Source organism: Parus major, chromosome 4 (genome assembly GCF_001522545.3).
Source record: "Parus major isolate Abel chromosome 4, Parus_major1.1, whole genome shotgun sequence".
In the NCBI taxonomy this organism is placed as follows: Eukaryota; Metazoa; Chordata; class Aves; order Passeriformes; family Paridae; genus Parus; species Parus major.
The window spans coordinates 60,496,459-60,519,327 of NC_031771.1; the positions used below are offsets into that span (position 1 = coordinate 60,496,459).

A 22,869-nucleotide genomic window follows, 5' to 3' on the forward strand; every position below is an offset into this window, starting at 1 on the left:
CACAGCAGAGGAATTATCTCAGCTGTAACTCAAGGCAGCAGGGAACATCAACACTGTCCTTAGATCTCTTGGGGTCTCGTACAACATTTCTACTTCAAAAGAAAAGAACAGAAAACACAAGTGAAAGATTTAAGATACAAGATTCTACTGCAGAAGGCACAGACAGCACTCCAAAACTGAAAAAAACTCTTTCTAGAACCAGGAGATTGTCTGGAGATGGGTGGACCAGAGCTATGTGCTGTTTCTTGAAGGACACTGACTCAAAGATCAAAGGACACAAGAAGCACTAAGGGCTCCCAGAAAGGGTAAGACTTTCAGGTATTTATTGTCTTTTGGAGATGTTTTTATTATTTTATGGACGTTCAGAGTATAAAACAAAAGTGACTTTAGGACATTCCCCTGCAAAACCTTTGTGTACATTGATCCACTCCCACATGAGTTCCCAGGAGGGTGAAACTGGAAGAATCCTGATCTTGGAAAGGACACTGGCTCAGTTAGAGCTGCTGGTAACATCCACAGTTTAGATGGACCAGCAGTAAAGGACCCAGAAAACAAAGGATTTCTGAAACGAGTTTAAACAAAACCAGATGTACAACATTAGAGGAATATATATTTAAATAAAACCTTTTTAAACCTCAAGAGCATACTCCCCTGACAGTCAGTGAACTGAATGCAATATAAAACCCCCAGGTAATACAAGAAACATGAACAATTCCTGCAGGGAGGGATCCTAAGGTGTTTTGCAAGTGTAAATGGATACAGAGAAGATTAATAATTACCAGTTTGCCGTGAACTGGGGTCTCATCCTCTGGAAATCCCTGCAGAGAAGAATGGAGTAAGTTTCCCAGATGAACATGAAGTACTGCTGGTTTGATATTCCCTTCCTTCTGGTCATTAATAGTTTGAGAATCTTCTACCAGCTTTTTCAGTAAATCCTTCCTCTACTACTCATGTAATTCAATCTCTCCTGCTCCTTAGCTGAGCATGGTCTTTCTTGCCTGCAAAATCACTGACTCCTCAGGGTGGCTCAGCAGGCATTAGTTATACTTCAGGGATTTCTCTTTTAAAATTTTTGATCAAAATACATATAACTTTTCCAAGATAATGAACAAATGATGGGTCAGCGGCACAAGTACCTGTAATGAATGTAGTAGCAAATGCTAAGCAGGTGCTGTGGTGTGTGTTAGCTCCTTACAGAAAAAGCAGAGTAAGGAGGACTGGCTATGTCCTTCTACCTCTGCCTTCCACAGCAGCTGCACTGTGGCATCTCTCCAGCTTCTGGCAAAACAACTCCCACCCAGACAATTGTGAATATGTTTCATGTGGTCGGAGAGCACTGGAGAGACAGGCCAGAAATTCAGCCTGTTAAGTTAAACCCAACAAATAGGAAATTATCTGCATATAAATATAGTTTATGCTTTTCCACTTGAAAGGAAATCCCCTTATCAGCACAGTCTCAGTTGAAAACAACTGTGGACATTGTGGGCTGAGCCAAGAGCTCTTGCTGAGAGGAATGGGTGGCCTGCCCTGGCAACTGAATTCATGGCTTTACAGGCCTTTGAGGAAGGAGTTTTCCCATATTTTGTAAAATAAGTTGCCAGAGGGAGCTGTTGAAGGTCAAAGTGGAGCATGGAAATAGCACATGGCTGTTTTGCTCAGCCTGATACTGGGAACTGATGCAAAAACAGGGACGGAGATGTGAGGTTGGAAGAGATTTTTTTGGTTAAATGCCATTTATTTCCCTTTTAAGTAGAATGTCGTCCTGCTGCCACTTAAATCAATGAATATGCTGCTATTAAATTTCAAGAAAGTAGAAATCATTGGAAACTTTCTTGTTGTCTGAATCTTCAAATTTTAGTCCTTCCTCTGTTTTTGATTTCTATGTATTTTTGTTTCAAAATGCTCTGGGTCAAACTCATTAAGTCCTCTACAGCTGAAGACTACACAGGTACAGGTGGGATAAAGCATTTTATTTATTAAAAAAACCCAAACTGAACAAAACCAAACCAAGAAAGATACAAACTGAAGTTCCCTGCTGCAATAGTACAGAGCTATCTTAAAAATGAAAACAAGCAACAAAACCTCTGAAACCATCCCAAAGAGTACTGGATGGCATGAAGCCCTGGTTCAGTGCTCAGAAATTCAACACAGCCACATACAGAAGTAGTTCTCCATTCATCAGGAACACAGCAATCTCTGAAAATTATCCTAAGTAACTGCCAGGGAATAAACATTTTTCCATGATATCTGGTGGCCAGAAAAGTGTAGGTTTTTACTGCAGAAGTGCAATGATGTGGCTGATAACCAATAATTTGGCAACACACACTAATGGTCTCATACCACTATCATGCACATCTCATACAGGGTTTGAAATGTAAATTTTCTCTGCATCCAGCCTGATCCAAGGCATGGGAACAGCAAGTGGCACCTTTCACTCCTGGAGCTGTTCTACACTGCTGAACTACCTCGTCCTCACTAAGGCCATGCTCTCTGCGGGCTGCACAGGCAAAGGGCAGGACTTGCTGCTCACAGAGTCCCCACCAGCCCCGTCAGGGCAGTTTTTACAAATAGCTGTGGTGAGTCCCTCTGTTTTTCCGGGATGTCTCTTAATCTTGATAGTGATCCCAAAGACCCTGCACTGGAGCAGTGCAGGAGAGAAGGAACAGGGACTAAACGGGACTAGAAGGAAAAATGAGCTGATAGCACGTTTAAAATTCCTTTCAGCCTATGGTGGAGTTATGAGCAGCACCAATGGAGCCTTTCACAAGAATGGGAGCTGGTTCTGAGCTTCCCAGGGGACTCCATTGGGAGCCCTGGCCCAACAGTACCACCTGCCTCAGGCAAGGACCTGCCTTCTGGTAAGAACAAGGTTTGCATGGGATTCTCAGCATCCCTGGTCCCTTTCAAATCCTCTGGTCTGGGAAAAGCATTGCTTTCCCATCCTTATTCTGCCCTAACAATCAGAATTTGTTTTTCCCAGTTGAAGTGGGGAGCATTCCACCACATGAGCCCAAAGAAACAATTTTTATATATCTGTTTTCCACTGAAACAGCATCATCTTCCTGATGGCGTGGGGTCAGTTAAAGTTCTCAAGCTGTGCTGTGGAGGTTTCCTCCACAAAAGCGGGGGTGTTAACCATGGTGGCATGGCACAGCTCCAGCTGGGCTCGCACCACTCGGCTCTCCCGCTGCTCTGGCAGCCGGGGCAGCGCACCCCGCACTGTTTAAACAGCTGCCTCGTTTCATCTGGGAGGTGGCTGCCCTTCAGTCCTGGGAGAAGAGCTCATCGTCTGGATAGTTTGCATAACAATTAACATTTGTCAGCTGAGATCTGCCTGGTGAAAGATCACTATTTACAAGTAGGCGGTGAGTCTTTGGAGGTCTGCAATACTTCTTGAACCACAAAAAAGTCTGCTGAGAGTGGGGAGCCTGAAGGTGGGCTGATTTCACCCGGCAGGTTTAAGGAAGAGTTCCTTTTGCATTCAGCTTAGAGGTAGAAAAGCAGAGCTGCCGTGAAAGGGGGGATTCTTTAGCTCTTACAGATTTCATTCAGTTGTTCCAATGAAATAAATACATCCGCCTTAAACAATTGAAAGAGGTATTTACTGCCTGTGGTTTAACAACTGTACTAAGTCAAAGGGACCAGTCAACTAGAGCCTTATAATTCTTTTCTAAAGAGAGGATGAGAGAAAAGAATGAGACGACAATGCAGTATTTATAATAAAGATGAAATGAGTGGAACTCAATGGCGCCAGCAGCCCTGGAGCTCCTGCTGCTTGGGCTAATGCATTTTGCATTAGCACGTCTGGATATCTGGCACTGGAAGGTCCTGCAAATGCTTTTACAAAATAGCAGCATTCTTACAGCAGCAGCATTTCTTCCAAGCACCACCACCGACGGGTGCAGCTGGCATGGGCAGTCCCTGCAGCTGGGTGAATCAGCAGGAAGTTTTCAGGTGACTGAGACCTGTTTTGTTTTCCACTTAACTTCCCGCAGCCAGGTTGCTTTTTTAACTGCTCACTTCTGCACATTGTCAAGTGGTTGCACTATGACTTCCTGATGGAGCATTCGCTTGAGCAGGGGTGGTTGTAAGGGCAGCTGTCCCTGCCTGGGAGATCACAAAGGCAGGAACCCTGGCATCTCAAGTTATACTGGGGGGCTACTGGGCACAGAGACATCATGTTGAACATATAAAATTACATCTGTAAGAAGGTTTTCTCTGCATAGGCTAAATAAATAACATCTGTTTTACAAGAGCCCCCATGTGATCTCTATCCCATACTACTCCATTACTCCATCAGCTAATCTTGTATTTGCCTTGGAAGCAATACAAAATCCTCAAAGGAATTAATAGCCAGCAACTGCAGATCACCCGAGCAATTTATTTTTCATTCTTTCCCCCAACAGACTGGAGAGATATGTGTCTCTCCTTCCTGAAACCTCAATTTGAAAAGCTCTGTGTTGTCTCATCTTCTCATAACCTTGCAGAACAGTATTAGCAATAATGAGCAAAGCACAGCAGCACCTCAGAACAAACTCCAGGACAAGTGGAAAGATCACCTGGATGTAATGTTGTAAGAACCAGATAGCAAATGGTACCTTCTTTTTATAACTATTATGTTAGAAAGGATAAATTCAGCACTTCAGGGTTTTCTTTAGGTTTTTGACACATACAAATGATTTCTTGCTCTAAGAAATAAGTGACGTCAGAATATATCAACAATGTATACATCAACATGTATATATCAAAATGTATATATCAACAATACTTAAAATATGGACCTTAGCTGTTTGTTTTTCTTTCTGTCTAAGCCTCTCTTACATGAGCTTACCTCTGCACAGAAGCAGCACAGAAGTCTGGAGAAAAGAAAAATGGTGCTGGAGGCTGCCAAAAAGTATGGGAACAAGTCAATGATGAGTGAGGAAGGTAGAAGGAAATTAATTTATGAAGATGTTGTCCTGATTTCTCTATGCTTGAATCCAGCTAAGAACAGGACTTCTTTGCAAAAATACATCTACTCTCAGCCTCTTACCCAAAATGCTGGAGCAGCAGGTCTGGGGTAGCAGCTATGGGCCCTGACACCTTGATCCCAGCAGCAAACTTTGTGTTCATGGACAAATTACTTTTGACTTAGCTTTTCAGAAACATCTTTTGTTTTCAGTAGCATGTGTTGGTGTTGAACTCTACAAAATCTGCTCTTAATATCTTGACCTCCTATATGGAAAGTACTTTTGAGAGCCATGGATGTTGTTCAGTTACCATAGCACAATGCCAAGAACTTGTCTGGCAGTGTAAGTGCCAGGCTGCTTTTCACTGCTAACCTGCTCACACACCATGGTGACTTCACCCAAACTGGAGGGTGAAAAGAAACCAACACCTAACTTTGTTTTAAAACAATCCTGGTTAGAGTGTCTTGCAGTGAGTTACTTAACCCAAGGCAAGCAGAGACTTTGGAGAGGAGGATGGCACCCCAACAGAACCTGGAGCTGTGGAAGGTAATTAAGAAAAAGGTCTTTAAATACCACAGGTGGGCAGTAGCTCAGCACCAGGAATCCAGAGCCAAAGGGTTGGTCTCCAGAGCAGGCAGAGGCCCAGATTGTGACTCCCTACATTTAGGCTTTTGAGTCTGGTTAGGATATGGCTTGGATCTGGACGCGAGGTCTGGACTGGGGTTTTGACTTGTTGCTATTCAGAAGAGTTCCCTGAGGCAAATGTTTTATGCTGAGCAACCTCCGTGTCAGGTTTCCAGTGCATCTTCGAGTCTGGATTGGTGTCCATGAGGAATGTGAAGTATTTAGCAGCTCAGTCATTAGCTGCTTCCAGGAGGATGTGCTGCTGGCCTCGCTCCACAAGTTCCCTGGGGATGGGCTGAGCTTTAAATTTGCAGAATGTTTTAGAGAAACACTGGACACCCTGGGGCTGCAGAAAGCACACGTTGGGGCAGAGTCCTCCATTTCTTCATACAGAAAGGCCAAAATGTGAAATTGATGCTAAAGAAAGCAGCTCTTGGAGCCAGTTCTAGGTTCTCAGGAATCAGGAAAGCCCCTCATTGTTCCTGCCCTAACACATCCTCGGCACTACTTACTAGAGGGATGCATTTCAATATTTTTTTCATACATCAGTGCTTTTTTTACATATTTGTCTTCTTTCCAGTGTAACCACTGTCTCAGAGAGTCTGAGCTGCTGCTCAGCTGGGACTGGAGAAATGGCCACGGAGACATACAGTTTGTGACAGGTAATTCTGATTTATGCCACTTGGTGCTATCACACAGGGCTTTGAAAACAGCGTGTCCCAATACAGCCACATGTATTTTGCTGTCTGCTGCTCTGTGAAGCCAGGAACAGCTTAAGGCTTTGTATCTATCTTCCTCTGCCTAGAGCAGAGTATCCTGCTAATGCTAAAAGGCATTTTGACAGCTTGTATTCAGTATTCTCCTTCCTGCAGGGGATCTCAGCAGCAAAATTGTCAGAGTCACTGGTCCAGGCTGAATAGATACAGCTACAGGCTGTGCTGAGTGAGTTGCATTTTCCCACCTTCAGTTTACTGGGTGAGCTGGGGCAGCTGGTTTTCCTTTCAGGTGGGGCCTGGAGCAGAAGCAACTGACCTGGGAGTGAAAAGCCTAAGGTGTCACTTGCTGTTCCCTCAGGGTGAAGAACAGTAACTCATTGCTTTAGTGAAGAACCAGTCCTAAATAATGCCCTGGCTTCATGATGGGAGAGCAGGAATCCCAGTGGTGTGATGGATCTGGTACTGCCCTCAGAAATGGCCCAGGTGGATCCCACCAGGTAACAGACGTTGTGCAGGAAGGGAATTCTCAGACATGCAGCTCTCTGGGAGATTAGAGAATCACCTGAGACAGCATTTTGAAGATAGTCTGGAAGAGCACGAACAGTGGGTACTCTGCATGGCCAAGATCCTGGGAATGGGACAAAAGGAGGGGAAAGGATGGGTGCAAGATGACCTGATACTTCTGCAAGGAGACCCAGAATGAGGCTTCTGCATCCCCCTGCTTGTTGCACAACATGACTGTGAACAGCTGTACCTCAGGGGCAGGGGAGTGCCACGCTGACTCCAGGCACTGCTGCGCTCTTGGGGTGTTGCCCACTCCATGAAGTGGCTTTGGCAAGGCAGCAGATGCCATGTCCTCAGTCCTGAGTGTGCAGGCAGGGACTGTGCTATCCTGAGCATGCTGCAGATGATGGGATCCAACCATCAGGGCACACAATCAGCTCTGGATAGGTGCCAGCTGCAAGGGCAGCCCCAGGAGCGGGGTTCCTTGCTTTAGGATAGATCACCATATTACCTGACTTGTCTCTTTCTGTGGTTTTGATGGTTTTGCACATATTTCCATTGTTCTGTGCTTCGCCTTTGCAGTCACGTGTTGAAAACAGTCAGGATACATAAAAACAGGAAAGATCTTTAATCTTAGGGTCATGAGAATGACACTTGACCTAGCAAAGCTACTCATCCAGTTGCTTTTCTTCTAATATACTTGTTTTCTTTTTTCAGTACTGACAGTGTTTCAAGCATCTGGATTTCAGCCACAGCTCCTGATACGAAGTTTTAGACAAGTGATGGGTCAAGGTACGTCTTGAGGGGACTACCACAAACAAACAAATTAAACCATCTCAGAAAAGCTCAGGATTGCTCTTGATTTCTTCCCATCAATTTATTCTTTTGTCTTTAAATATATTCTAGAGTCTCTTAAGCAAACTGATGTGTTTTTGTTCATTGCACAATTTTCTTCAGCTAGTGAATATTAATTCCCCCATTGGGTCAAATAATTGGAATAATGCAAATAGATCCAAATAACATTTGCAAATTAAATGATGCCTAAGTACTTTACAATAAACAGGTTAAAAAAATACATTCATTTTAACACCTGAATTCTTTGTATAAGCAGAATCAAGATACAGAAGACCAGAAAGAATGTTGAATTTGCAATAACCCTAAATCCTAGGTCATGCAATTTGAGCTCTGCCATTGGAAAACTGTTGCATGTCACACACGCTGTGCTTTAAAAATTACTCTGATGACTCTGCACGAACACTTAATGGATTGACTTCCCAAAATCATCTGTTCAACTCTGTGTTCAAACTATACCAGTTCAGAGCATGGCTACAAGGCACAGATGTCACTTATGGAAGTCTCCAGACCTGGGCTGAACTTTGCAGTGGTGCCTCTCCCTTACAAATCCTTCACTGTCATTTACAGGAGGCATCACCCTTGCATAGCTCTCCCCACTTTGGCAGTGGACCAAGCCAGCTTGCATTTGGCATGAAAAGGGAATAGCCCTGTCCCACCGAAATCCAGAAATGGCACTTGGCATCATCAGACCACATGGACCTTTCCTAAAGCTGCATTGCAGGCAGGAGCAGAAACCCCTTGTTTCGAACTCCTGCATTATCAGAAAACTTCTAGAGTTTCTCAGGCATTCATCACACCCCCACAATCTGTCCAGCTGAGTGAGAGTGCCTTGCAGCGGGATCGGGTTTTATCCGGCACCAGGTACACTGATAACCCTCCCTAATCAGTCGCTGATCTCTGCTTGGTGAAAGCACTGCCCATGGTATTTCTGCTGAAGCTATTTTTAAATGACAGTGTGATATTTTGTTTTCTTTCGCTCATTTGTCAATGAAGAACTGGCTGTGCTGTGCGTCTGCTCTGACAAGAAACTTCCAGTTATTTTTCAGCCTGTTCCAGCTGGGCTGGAGGCAGGGCGAGAGAAAGTGCTGTCTGCAGTCAGGGTGAGCCCTCCAGGGAGCAGTGATCCTGCAAACCTCTGCCTGTCGGGGTCCCCTGGGTCCAGCTGTGGGAAAAGCCTTTTAGGTTTCTTCTGACTCTCGTCCTGATGCTGCTTTAGGCTGGCTTTCACAATTAGGGTTATATTTTGTTTAGCTGAGCTGCTACTTGCATGAATGTTGGGGTTTTATTTGGTTTGGTTTTGCTTTTTTGCCACTTTAATTGCACTAGGTTTTCAAGGAATTACATTTTTAGGTTTAGGTTCTGAAAGACCTCAGAGCATGAGCACCTAAAACTTGAAAATTAAAACCTGTCATGTCCAAATGGTGTCACTGCATGGACAATTCACATTTCATCTCATCAAACAGCTTTCCCAAATGGAGATGTAACAAGTTCCATCTCTTCATCTGAGCACTTGGACATCACTGCATGTTTCAAACATCATTTCTCTCAAAAAATGAATTACAGATTGACATTAGCCACTTTCCATCCCTGACAGTTTCTTCTGGATGAAAGAAATATTAAATCCCTGCTGGAATTTTGCTGATTCCCAAGCCCTCCACCCTTAAGCACTGCTGGATGGCAGTTGTGCCATAGTTCTAACCCAAGGTTTTCTAACCCATCAAATTCACACACAAATGGCTCACAGAAGATAAAACCCTACTGAGAAATAGAGGTTGTCTATGAGTGTGTGGGTATCAGATAAAAACATGCCTAATTAAGTTCTGGGAAGTTACATTCACTGGTTTTAAGTCCTCTGTTTATACCTGGGCCCAAGATTTCTCTTTAATCCCAGGATCATTCCATCGCCTTCCCTTACTTAAAACATGTTCAACACTGGTTCCCTACAGAGCTAATCCCACAGATTTCATCAAGATTATTGCTCAGGTAATTCATTCCAATCTAAGAAAAGGTGTTTTGACTCAGTTGAGACCAAGTTTTGGGAGGGGAGCCAGTCCCTGGGATCAGTTCTCAGAGCAGAACTACATCTTTACTAAAGTTAAATCTGATCCAGCAGATCCAGCAGCTGGGGCAAGAGGGAGAATTCTATCACTTCTTAACATGAGTTATGCCAGTTCCCACTGCTTACCAAAACTGGTTTTTACATTGCAGAGTCCAGTGGAACTAGATTGAAAGCAGCATGCTTTTTTTTTCCCACTGAGAATCTGACTGTTACTCTAAAATCTCTTGAATTTTCTTGTTTGTAACACACAAGCCATTGGGAAGACCAGATATAGCATGATTGGTTAGATTTTAAAGATATGTTGGACCCTAATAATTTCTGCTGCTTTTAGTTAAGATCCCTGAGGCAATAATAACGGAAGCTGTAAAAATATGTCCCTTATTCATCATGGCTGTACGTCAGAAGTTTACTGCTCTAATCATTAACCAGCCTGCTGCATTAACTATGAAAATTGCTTGGTAATATTTATGAAATGTGACCTTTGTTAATTCAATGTTACAAAGTGTTGGATTTGTTCTGTTTGCAAGTGGAACAGATTTCCAAATCACTCTGCAATTAGTACAGTTTGATCTAACCAGCCTATCTCTGCATGGGGTAGGCTTCTACTGAAACAGCAGGATCGCTGTCAGAAATGAAATGTGTTTTCCGTATGGCTGAAAGTACGGCTGTGACACCTGCTTGCACTACATCATCTTTGGCAAAGGTAAGTGCTGAATGAATATTCACAATAAGGGAAAACAGTAACCTGACTTAGAAAGATTTTTGTTGTGAGAAATACCTCAATTAACAAAAATTAAAATGCTTGTGGCCAAAAATGATTGCTATGTGTAATAGTACCAAAGGAAAATGGGACAATGTTAGGTTGAAATGGGCATGATTGTTCATTCCACCATGGATATCGATAAAGGAATTGCAAGAAACAACAGGAAGATGCAGAAGCCCCATGGAGTCAAGATGCTTTGCTGCATGATTCTCTAGTCCACTCCCAAGGCCACCATTACGCACAGAAAGGACAGAAAGTCCTTCCCCACCTAAAAAGTCCATGTTCCTGATCCTAATGCTTCCATGAATTTCTGATTCTCAGGGTCATACAGGACAACCTGCAATGCCTCAGCCTACAGGGTGTTTTGAAGGAACCAAGTTTCACCAGAGAAACAAACGTGCCGGACAAGCATCACGCAGTGAAGCCATGTGGCACCATTCAGTAGCAGATCGCTAGGAATGTGTAATATCTGCAGCATTAATATAATATAATATTTTTCCATTTCCCAAGCTCCATGTGGTCAGTGTCCATTTTCAATACAGGATAACCAATGCTGACTCCAGCTGGGACTGTCTGATGTGACAACCACACTGGGAACAAACTGAGCATCTCCTTGTCTATGCATAAGTCCCCTGAGCTTGTCCACTAGTGGTGCACAAAATTAGGGCTTGGTTTGATTAGCCAAGTTAAGCTCTGATGAAATCTCCATGAAGATGTGTAAAATATACCAATCTGGCCCTGTGTTTTATTTTCCTCTAGCATGACAACTGACTGTGCTTTCCTTTGCAGGAAATAAACATCCTCTTGGTTAAAGCAGGAGTTGGAGAGCCACAGAGATACCACCCTCATGTTCTACTCCTAGTGTGGAAACAGAAAGAGAGGCTGGGGCAGATTTGGGACAGGACAGTCCTCATCCAGGACAAGGTAGTGCAGCTGCTCTGCAGACAGCACAGCTCTACCAGGCCAAGGCTTTTTCTCAGGAGGAAGTGCTCAGATCCTCACAACAGTCTTGCCTTTCAAACTGATGTTTTAACACACCTTTTCCTTTATATTTACTGGTAACCATGTTAACCTACAGGAACTGAGTAATTCAATGTCAAAGCAGCAGCACAGGCTGCAGAAAGCCCTGCCCATGCCCTGCTTGTCAGTCCTCCAATCCTACAAGCTGCCTGCAAGACTGGCCAGGAGTGCTTGATGAACCTGCCCTCTCCCTTTTTCCTTGACAATGCACCAGAGAACAGAAGAGCTGCTAAGGAAACAAATGTGAGTTGTTGCTTGTGAATGTCATGGGTTTCTTGGCATCTAGCTGACAATTGTGGAACTCATTGCCAGAACTCACCAGAATCAGGGAATCCTCCTTCGTCCATGTCACTCTGCTGTTTCTGAAGGAAAAAGAAAAAAACAATACAGATATTTTAACAAGGAAATAGCAAGCAAGAAGCTAGAGACCTATACAGGCTGTTACGATATGGGAACTGGGGAAAAAATGGCTCTGTAAGTACTGGTACCATGAGCTGCAGCATTCCCTGCTAGCAGCAGGGCTCTGACAGGCTGCACTCACCACCAGACCACCTACTCTGCAGGTTCAGTTTGTTGGATGCCCTTCCCATTTCCCAAAATTACCAACCATGGGAAAATTCTGAAAGGATCAAATCGTGGTCTGAAGCAACTGGTAAGAAGGAGAAGATGGGAGAGTGAACATGTGAAACCTGGACGAAGGGAACAAGCAGCTGCACTGATGGGATGAACTCAGCCTCTCCAGGTGTCCCAGGAACACAAACATGTGACAGCCACGGTGAAGGCAATGGGACAGGCACTGACTGTGGCACTCAAAAATGGGGGAGCCACAGCACAGGCACAGCTGCTCTCTGGCTTCTTGCTAGGGCTCCATTTCATGCACTTACTGCAGTTGTTTGTGCCCACATTGGTGCAGAATGGATGAAGTCCTGGTTATTCCACAACTCTGAGGCAGGCACAGATCCAAGGAAAGAGGGAGGCTGGGAGAGAAGAAGTGGTCTGGCCAAAAACATGTCTAGAAATCCCCAGGGTCCTGCTGGAGAGCAGTGCTAGAGCCAGGTTCCTCCCCACTGAGCTGAGCAAGTTCCTCTCTGCAACAATCAACGCAATGCTTTCTCTTCTCAGAATCATGGATTGCTCCATCAGACAAGAGATTTTCCTCCTGATGGGTCCTTCCTCTAAGATGGGGCTCTCTTTACCATCCACACTGTTCTGTTTCAGCAAAACCACGTGAGTGTGCTGTGAGCACACCCCTCATCGTTGTAATATTTGACATCCCAGTGTGAAATCCCCATTTGGTTTCAGGTCTTCTCTTTGCCTGTTTTTTCCAACCACTTCAGCATTTTTGAGCTTCTGAAAGTTTAGGAGTTTTTATGTTTTTGCATAATTAGGAAATTGAAAGATGTGGTTTATCTACTTGTTTCCTGTGAAACACAAAGGACCGAGAGACTGGGGGAGTGAGTGGGTTGGGGTGGGGTGTGTAGATAAGACTCCTGGAGACTACGAGGATGACTGAGCAGTATGAGGAGAGATTTTCTGTTGGGCCCACTGGCTTAAAGTAAGAATTGCAGCCACATTTGTCTGTCATTGGAAATGGACTTCTTGTCCATGAAATGACTTCTGGGAAGTACCCGTCACTTCCAAGGTGATCAGCTGCAGTTTGTTGTCACTGCAGCTCTGGGGCTGCAGTGCAGTGGCCATGGCAGTCCTCCTTTCTTGTCAAGGGGCGCTGCAGTGCTGGCCAAGCACCCTCTCCTCCAACATGTCACCAACATTAGTGACATCTTCTGCTGTGAAAATTCTTTCCCACTTTGCAATGTTTGCCACAGGAGGGTTTTGTTGACTAGGAGGTGCTTTGAGCAGCTTGACAAGGAAGGGGCATGATCTGTGAGGGATGGTCTGTCTGCAAAGGTATGGGCAGCACGGATGTGTTGTAGTGCATCTAAAAATCTTGGTACCTCCCAAGGGTAAAACCCACCTCTGGTTTGTGTAATGTTAGTTCCTACCTGAGAACCTTCTTTCCCTTCCCCCTTCCCATTGGCTGTGACCTCCCTGCATCCCCTGATCACCCCTGCCCCCAGGTATAAGAGAGAAGACCCAGAGCACTTCGCTCTCTCTCTTGCCCTGGATAGATGACAGACAATAAACCCGGGATTATTCCAGCAAGTTTGAGCCTCCTGTGTCTAGATACTTTGAGTTGTATCCACTCCAGGACCCCCTCCGCCGCCTGTGCCCTGAGACTAGCAGGCTCTCACCACGGGGGGTGGGACAGAGGGGTCCCATCGGGGAGAAGTAGAGCAACACGGATGGTGAGTTTGGTGCTCCCCACCCAAGCTGCCCTTTCCCTTCCAGCATCAGCCCTGACGTGGGTTGGGACTGCTGAGCTAGAGGAATAGCTCAGGGAGAGCAGGAGGAAGACATGTTGTGATGCATCAGTGCTCATTTTCACAAACAGCTTTCCATCTTCCAGAACAAGGCAAAGTTCCCATATGAAAATGTTTTCAGTTGAATATATAATAAGAAGTAATAATAGATATTTCAAGATGTAAACAGTAGCTCTTTTCCTCTAGCAAAAAAAAAAAAAAAAAAAGGCAATTACAGCCTTTGCATGTTGTGTAGCTGTTTACTAACATGTAACATAACTCTAGGGATCAAAAGTGGGGGAAATAAAGTGGATTAAAGGAAATGTACGGTTTTTTTTAAACTGAAAGTGTTCTCCATAAAACTATTATGCTGAGAGGATGACTAATGTAACCAGTGTGTGTTTTGAAGTGTGTCATTAACACTTTTTATTCTTTCTGAACACACAAAGAAAAACCCCAGGAGAGAATTAATTTACAAATCTGATTAAGCATAGTGCCTAAGTGGCAAAAAGCATCATACAGTAAACAGTAGACTCCACAGGTAAGCAAAGCTTTAAAAAATAAAACAAACATACTCTACAGAGAGCCCAGATGTGTGCATTTTGGATAGTTTAATGTGTGTTTGATTAGATGTCAAAGTTACAGAAAATGAAAACAGAGGTCACACCGAGGTAATACCACTGACCTCTTTTTCCTTAAGCCATCATACTGAGATACTGCCTGTCTAGTGTAAAACATGTATCTGAATTTGGGAGGCAAAGACAAGAATGCAAACAGGAGAATAAGACCAAAGATAAGGATTTTCTTCCTGATGTCGAAAAAGACTTATAGATACCTTTTGTGTGGTTGTGTCAGCCTTTGCTCATGCACAGCTATAGAGTGGTTTGTGTCAGTGTTTCAGAACTAAGCAGTACTACTGATCAGCAATCAGAGGTTACCTCTCTTCAGGGACTTTCTAAGTTTACAGAAGTTAGGATGCTAATTCAAATACCTTGTAGCTGTAGATCAGGGATGTCTGCAAACTACAGATAGATGGTTATTAGATGTTAAAGCTTTAAGTCTCATCAGTGGACCTCTGAATATTACACCTATCTTTTTAAATAGAAGAATATACTACTAGTGATCTTCTCATCCCTTGGGATAACTGCCAATATACTTAGCACTTTTAAACAGCCCTCAACATTTCATTCAAAAACAAAAGAGGTGACAGAGTGACTTGGCGTAAGTTAGACTCCCCACATGAAGGAGTGAGTGGTGAAGTGCCCTGTCCCAATACTGCTGTGTCAGTTGTCTGGTACAGGTCCTACCTTCCACCCTCTTTAGCACATCTGAAAGGGACAAAAAAGTAAAAATCCATCCCTGTGTTACCCTGGTCCCAGTGAACAGAAGGACTGTTTTGTGGTGAAAGCCCTGAACTGGGTGTGAGATATCCAAGTTACTACAGGTATCATTTCCCTAGTAATGAGATCCAAGGATTTTTCTGTTTCTACTTCCCTTTGCATAGGGAAGGTTTATTCATAATAACTTTCTCATACCTTTATCTGTTTTCTCTGTGCTGACTGTAAGGTCTTCACATTAAGCAAAGCTCTCTTGCTGTGTGTAGATTATCTAGAGTAGTCTCCTGTAGATACCAAGAGACTAGCAACAATGAAGAAGAGGTGAAGAGCTGCCAGTGTCCTGAGAAGGTAGAAAAACAAGAATCCATTAAGTAATGCCCTGAAACTTCTTTTCTGTGGTTTGATAAAACACACATTCAGTTACACAATGCAGACGCTGTCAGAGAAGCAGGAAGTCATGTCCCTGGTGTTGAGACTGTGCTGTAACTGCAGGGAGTCCAACACCTTGGACGGGGCTCAGGCAGAGAATCTGTGTCACACGAAAGGAGAGGAATGGAAACAGCGTGAAACCATCGGCAACAAAGGAAGGTGAACAAAAACAGGACAGAAGGGATCAGAGACACAGAGCCAAGTACAAGGTAAAAAAATAGACCTGTGGAAAGCTGGAAGGAAAACAAATAAACCAAGTTAAATTCTCCATCCTGCCCCCCATTTTCTTCCATCTCACTAGTGCCTTGTTAACAAAATTTTCTCTCAATGCTAAAATCAACAAAAAGAACATGGCACTCTACATGACACTTGAAGGGTAAATATCTGCCTGAGGCTAGATCACAGAATCATAGAATATCCTGAGTCGGGAGGGGCCCAAAAAGATCATCAAAATCCAACTCCTAGGTCTGCACAGGACACTCCAAAAATCACACCATGGGCCTGGGAGAGTTGTCCAAATGCTTGTTGAACTCTGTTAGGCCTGGTGCTGTGACCACTGCCCTGGGGAGCCTGTTCCAGTGCCCAACCACCCTCTGGGTAAAGAACCTTTCCCTAATATCCAACCTAAACCTCCCCTGACACAACTTCAGGCCATTCCTTCAGGGCCTGTCATTGTCACCACAGAAAAGAGATCAGTGTCTGCCCCTCCTCTTCCCCTCATAAAGAATTTGTTACTTCAATGATGTCTCCCCTCAGTCTCCTCCAGGCTGAACAGACCCCTCAGCCTCTCCTCATATGGTTTCCCCTTGAGGCCCCTCACCACCTTTGTTGCCTTCCTTTGCATGCTCTATAGTAGCTTTATATCCTGCTTCTATAATGGCACCCAAAACTGCCCCCAGGACTCAAGGTGAGGCTGCCCTAGAGCAGAGCAGGAGAATCCCCTCCCTGTCCCCACTGGCAATGCTGGGCCTGACGCCCCCCAGGACATGGTTGGTACTTCTGGATGCCAAGGCACTGCTGACTCATATGAATGTTTGCATTTTGCATATGACACATTTTGCAGACACAGTGCTCTATGGGTCCTATAAGGCTGGGTCATAACCACTGCATGCTACAGCATCTCAGATTCTGGTCCACACACACTGCAGTTTAGGTGGCCTCTTTTTTTGTATGCAAGATTGTTTCCATGCAAGATGTGCCTTTTGTGGAGTTAATTTCTTTTCCCCTCCATGATGTCAAAGAAGTTTTTTGGGATTGTTGAGCAAAGATCTTCCCTTTCCTGAAATTCAGTGTCTCATGCAATGCCTCAAACCCAACACTCAGCTTGAAGCTTTAGCTGGGAATTATTACAGGGAAGCTGCACATAGGATCAGTTGGCCAGACCTATGCAGACTTTGACTTGTGATCCCTAAAGAAAATGATCACTAGATCAGTCCTATCCACAAAGCTATAGCTGGAGTCTGACAACATTTAGATACTTTTCAGCATGATTGATTTCCCATTATCTAATTAATTGCAGATTTCACATTTCCATGTTTCCTGCTTTGCCATGTGTCAAAAAGAACAAACGGCCCATCAGCACAAAGCAATGGCACTGAATTTGTCCTTGTCCTTGCATTTTTCCACAAATTGTGGCAGAATTCCAACCAGGCACTGGCAACAATGGCCCAGGAAATCTCTGGGTGCTCCATCCCCTGCCTGGGGCTGGAGCAAAGCTGGAGGTGCCAAAGGCTCTCCAGGTGTCCCAGCCCCATGTTCACGGTCCTCACCAACAGAATATTTTGTTGAAATCCAACCTCCTTGTTGCAATTTAAATGCACTGCTTCTTCCTCTCTTGGATTCTCAGAGCCAATGATTTCCTGCTTGCAGTAGCTGTTTTTTGTTGCATAAGGAAGGGAGCTTGTTACAGTCATTTCACTTGACTCTTCACTCAAATTCCATACTCATACCAATAAAAGAGTGGGAAATTGTCCTTATTTTAGGTGGAATAAGAGATTGTAAGACAGTGTGAAATCAAGCCCATAATTTTTTATTCTAAACTATTTACAGTATAGATACAGTTCCTACAGAGTGCTCATCTAGCATCCAGTTTCATTTCTCCATAGGAGTAATTAGCTGGCAATGAGAAAAATCATTTGATTAGGTCCACAACTGATTAGAGGCTAGTGCATAGCCAATTGAAATAAAGGAGAAGATACAAATTGATTTCAACATGTTTTGGGTCAGCCCCAATCTTCCAAAGCAAATAGAGAGATAAGACAGCATCTGCTGAGTATTCACCTGCCAAGTCTTTGTGCTGATCTCTAATTTTAGGTCCTGCAGGCAAGTGTCCAGGTTATTTACCACCTGGGCTGTTTTGATCTTCTCTCAAACGTGTGTATTGATGGACAAGCTCTCTTATCTCCAGCATGATAATACTGACCTAACTATATCAGCAGCATGAGGCTCGGGATCAATACTGATTCCTCCCTCATTCAGCTGAACAGCATTTTATTTGCCTAATTATTAATATCTATTAAATGCCTGAACTGGAAAATCTTGACTAAGCAGTTTAAAATGCGTGAGTTGGACACACTATAGAAATGCAGTGTATTACCATTACTGTACAATATGGGATGTACCTGCAATCTTTCCATCACAGATTCACTTGGTTCCATCACAGCTGATACAAATGATAGAATCCTATGGCTGGCAGCAGATTTGCATCAACCACATTAGGTATTATTTTTTCCCTACTGGGAACAGAACTCAACAATTTGCATACATAATTGCTGCAGCCCTATTAATATGTTACAGATATCTGTCCTCTGAAAAAACCTGCTCTCCCATATAGGTATGCATGCGCTTGGTTCCTGGAGAGTGGGTTTATGGAAAGACATCGCAGCTCTAATTTCCTTCTCATTTCATTAGCTGATTCACCCAGACTAAAACTCAGTAGATTTTGCATGTCCAAGCACCCAGGTGAGAAATCTCCATGCTTAAATTTGTAAATACAACTTTTTCTTTCTTGGTTCCTCCTCTGTAACAAATATACTGTAGATTAATGGCTGCTAACTACTTTGCTGGTCTCAATAGGATGCATGACATCATTCTTCCATATCTTAATGGATTTTCACACCAAAAACCAATACAAATTCATTTGGGTTTCTTCCTATAAACTCAGAAGACATGACTGACAGATACGCAGGTACCTTGGGTAAGAAAATGCTGTTTTTTGTAATTGAGACTGTGTTACCACTGCCTGATTTCGTTCATAAAGCTCACAGTTTCCTCCCTCCTTTAGTGAACATTCTGTTTGCTAAAGGCAGGTGTTTTTAGCTTTGTTTGGTAGCACAAATGCACAACCCTGCTCTGTTTCTCTGTCTGTCCTGGACTGCAGCAGGGTGCTAAGCATCAAGGCAGCTTAGAAGATGATCACAGTGAGGTAGAATATTCTTTTACTTCTATATGATGTGTTTGTGTCACAGTCACACAATAAGAAGGCCTGATTTTATCAGCTAAAGGAGAAATGTTTAATTTGCCAGCTTGTTCAAGCAGTGACCTCAGGCAGATGCCCATGGCCCCCAAAAGCACTTTAACAAAGTGGGTCTGAGCCATGATTTCTTCAAAGCCTCTTTGCACTGCGCTTGTCTATATATTTTGTGGAAGCTTAATGCAATACAAGTGTACGCAAGGCCCCTTGTGGAAGATTAATGCAATACAAAGCCTTTTTCCTACACCAAGGGAATGAAATAAGGCCATGACATCTCTGAGATTCAGATCTGAAATAACATAACAAATCCTTATACTGCAGTATACCATAATGCCATTCAAGCCAGACTGGGCACTGGGATGCCCAGCCATCCTCCTGACCCTTGCCCTGCCTTTGCTGAGTGGTACTGGCCAGTTGTTTTGCCCCATCTCATTTATTTTTTGTCTTTTAAAATGAAAGCAGTGATACCACTGCCTTCTGTAAAGCACTTTCAGTGATACAGTGTCAGAAGGAATTTTTAGGATGACGCTATTTAAAATTGCCAGGCATGGTTTAGGCAGAGCAGGATGATGGAATAAAGCAATGTCTCTCAAGCTTTTCAATCTATGCTTCACTTCAATCAGTTAAGAATAATTTCATGCCTGCTCACAGGAATGGCTGCAGGGCCTGGCGTCAGGGCACTGCATGTCTCGCTGGCTGGGGAGTGCTGGCAGAGAGGGGCATGCGAGCTCCCTGCAGCCAAACTCTCAAGGACACTAAGATACAAATGTTGTCTTTCATAATAACAGCAATTAACAGGAAAAGAACGTTACAAGGGACTGGCATTCAGTTTGAAGTACTTTTTCTTTTTAGATTTGGCTTTCAAGCATGTGTGTACCATAGCATTACATAAGCCCATGCTAAATCCCAAGCAAAATCAGGAAAAATTCAACTGCTTTGGAAAAGCTGGTGATTCAAACACTGCAGCAAACAACTGGTCAAGGCCAGGCAGCAAGCTGGGCTAGCGAGCTTCACATAGAGAGCCCACCAAATGCATGGAAGCCACTCAGGTCCACAGGAATCCACAGTATCCATACTATTTGTTGTTGTGATCCTTGGACCAAGCTCTTTGCCAAGCCAACGCCTGGGTGCAGCTCAAGGGGTATGACAGGTCGAGGATCAACCCAGAAAGCTCATAGGGTGAGATTGCACAGACATGACTCCTCCACAGGACACAGTCCTTCAACACTGCAGCAGCAACTCATTAACCCCAACACCCCACACACCTTCATGTAACCTCAGCTTAAGGTCTGAAAACAGCTCTCTCATGTGCTGCCACCCATCTTTGGGTACTTTGAACTTTGAGAAACCACCCCAAACTAAAAGCAAACCACACATAAAATGATGACTAAAAGCCACATGTGCACCAGTAGCAGTCTAGATACAGGGCCAAGCACATGCAGTGACACCTGCCATTTGAGATTGGGGTGGGGAACTTCTTTACTTGGCAGAGTAAATAGAATCAAAGTGTCTCAAACTGGGCTTGGGCACCGACAAAACTGTTATTTTTGAAACTTCCACCAGAAGTTCCACCTTCAACTTTCAGGTGTTTTGGTTTCTGTATCTAGGAAACAGAGTTCATGATCTGAATCACAGGTAAGATGAAGAATTAAATGGAATTTGAGATACTGAGTCAGGGAGATGAAACTTGTCAGTGCCAGCCCTGAGTGCAGATCCCCTCATATGTGGGCAGATGAGTTAGTCTTTGCTAATTACTTAAACCTTTCAACACCCAAGAAAACAGAGGGAGGGAGTCCAAGGCACAGTGAAGGGCTTATCCCTGGACACAAGGATATGATGTAGTATGGAATTTTGAAAGAGAGAAGAAAGAAACATGCAGCAGATTCAATGACCCAAATCTGAAAAGCAGGGTAGGCCTAATTATTTCTTTAAGGCCATATGTGGGAAATAGCGAATGAAGTTTCTTGAATTATTGATCATCAGCTTCAGATCTCTGTCCTCACCACAGATCAGGGCAGTCAACAGCTCTGATGTCACTGATCTTACATGCTAAGTCATGCTAGAGGACAGATTTTGGAAAAGAAAGACACTGTAACATTTAAAATTGTAAATATTACCATTCCAATCACCAAGTGCAGGCGGCAAAGAAACGGCAAAACAGTTCAGTTTTCAGGGTGTGGCTGGTGATGGCTCTCCCCTCTGCTTCTAAATATAAAGTTTTTCAGACTTCACAATGAAGTGACAGCTACCCCTTATCACTGAAGGCCAGCTGTTTCTTTAGCACTCAGCTGTTCCTGCTGCTTGCTCATAGAAATGGAAGAAAGCTATTTAGAGACACAAATCTGCAAAGCCTTCTATCTTAGAGCCTGTCCTTCAGTTCTTAAAGTAATTTGGTTGATCTTCTTTCACACCTATTTTACACCTCTGCACCCGTGCTGACACCACCAAAACTAGTCCTGGTTCCCCAACACAAATAAAACCAGATTCAGAATGATTCCTTCTAGGTATTTTAAAAGCTTTTATGGTGCCTCCTGAGAAGGACTCAGTTAAGCTCACCCCTCATAATAATCATGATTAAACCTCTCAGCACTAACACATTGTTGCTGTGTTCCTTCTTCAATGCAACTAAGGGTGAATGTGTGCCACTGGTTGTGAGGTATGAGCCAGTCCTGTCCTTCCCAAATGTGTGTGGATTTATCCTGGATTTCATCCACAGGGGCTTTATGGGTGCATGGGGTTACATACATGCTTACAGCTCCAGCAGACCAACACAATTTATGACTCCTGAGGCTGAGAGCCATGACAATCAGAGATCAGGTTCCTCTTGTGATGGCACTGGGCCCTATTTTGCACAACACTTTCTCCATAGTCCAGCTGGCTTCAGTGGTTCCTCACCTACCAAAGAAGACCTTCCATGCAGTGAAGTGTGGAGGCACAAGGCCCTGGAAAATGCCAATATCAGTGTGAAATTGAAATTGAATCTCCTTAAAACAACTGTCTTCCAAATACTTCTGTCCACATTTGAAAGCAGAGAGAGCAATGTTTTTTACTTTGGGAGTGGTTAGAGATGCTGAGTTTGGGTACTGGGGAGTGCAGGGGAGGCTGAGGGCAGCTTCAGCTCAGCAGTTGGATCAGTACAAGCTCCAAGGTTTGTCTGGTGAGGGCAGGGTGCTCAGCTCAGGTTGTGTACCCTCCTGAAGCACTGTCTTGTGCAGTATTTGTTATACCCCTGTGTTTCCAGTGGTTTTTTTCCAGGTAAAATTGTGTGCTTACAGTACGGTGAGGCAGAGCTTTCAGCATTCGGAACCTCAATAAATCCATACCTGAATCCTGGGCTTTCACAGAAACATTTACATACCTAGCACATTTATCTGCCTTTCTGGATGTATGAGCTATTCTACAGCATGTGTACAAAACAGTTTAAGATCACTTAGACCTGTATACTATTATATAAATATAGGTGTCCTGAAGATCTGAGATACTGCTGTGGATGCAGTAGAGAACAATGGTGCCTTGTCTGTGCATCTCTGCATCTTTCTCACTAAGTGCCCTATGTATGTGGTCAGGCAAAGGGAACTTTCCTTCCTGTGTGGACAAAGCAGACCTGGGCATATATGGTTTCATGCTGTTTTGTAACAGAAGGCAATGTCAAATAGTGTCTAAACCTACTTCCAGTTAACAGCAAAACTGCCATAAGGTTCAATGGGTTTACAGTAAAAACTGTACTGTCTCACCCACATGCAGCAGGATTTCAACAGTTCAAGCACCGAGTGGAAAATGT

At 43.8% G+C, this 22,869-nt stretch overlaps 1 long non-coding RNA gene across 2 annotated transcripts; it reads right to left on the bottom strand.

Moving 5' to 3' along the window:
• Window positions 1-311: 311 nt before the first annotated feature.
• On the bottom strand, window positions 312-21,414 carry LOC117244297. Of its 2 annotated transcripts, XR_004497112.1 has the most exons (5): window positions 21,206-21,414; window positions 15,386-15,527; window positions 11,810-11,852; window positions 780-818; window positions 312-562 (listed from the first exon to the last, which is right to left on the bottom strand). It is a non-coding gene; the product is annotated as an uncharacterized LOC117244297 (long non-coding RNA). The 2 variants fall into 2 exon arrangements; XR_004497111.1 differs by lacking the exons at window positions 15,386-15,527; window positions 21,206-21,414 and adding an exon at window positions 12,375-12,844.
• Window positions 21,415-22,869: the final 1,455 nt, after the last annotated feature.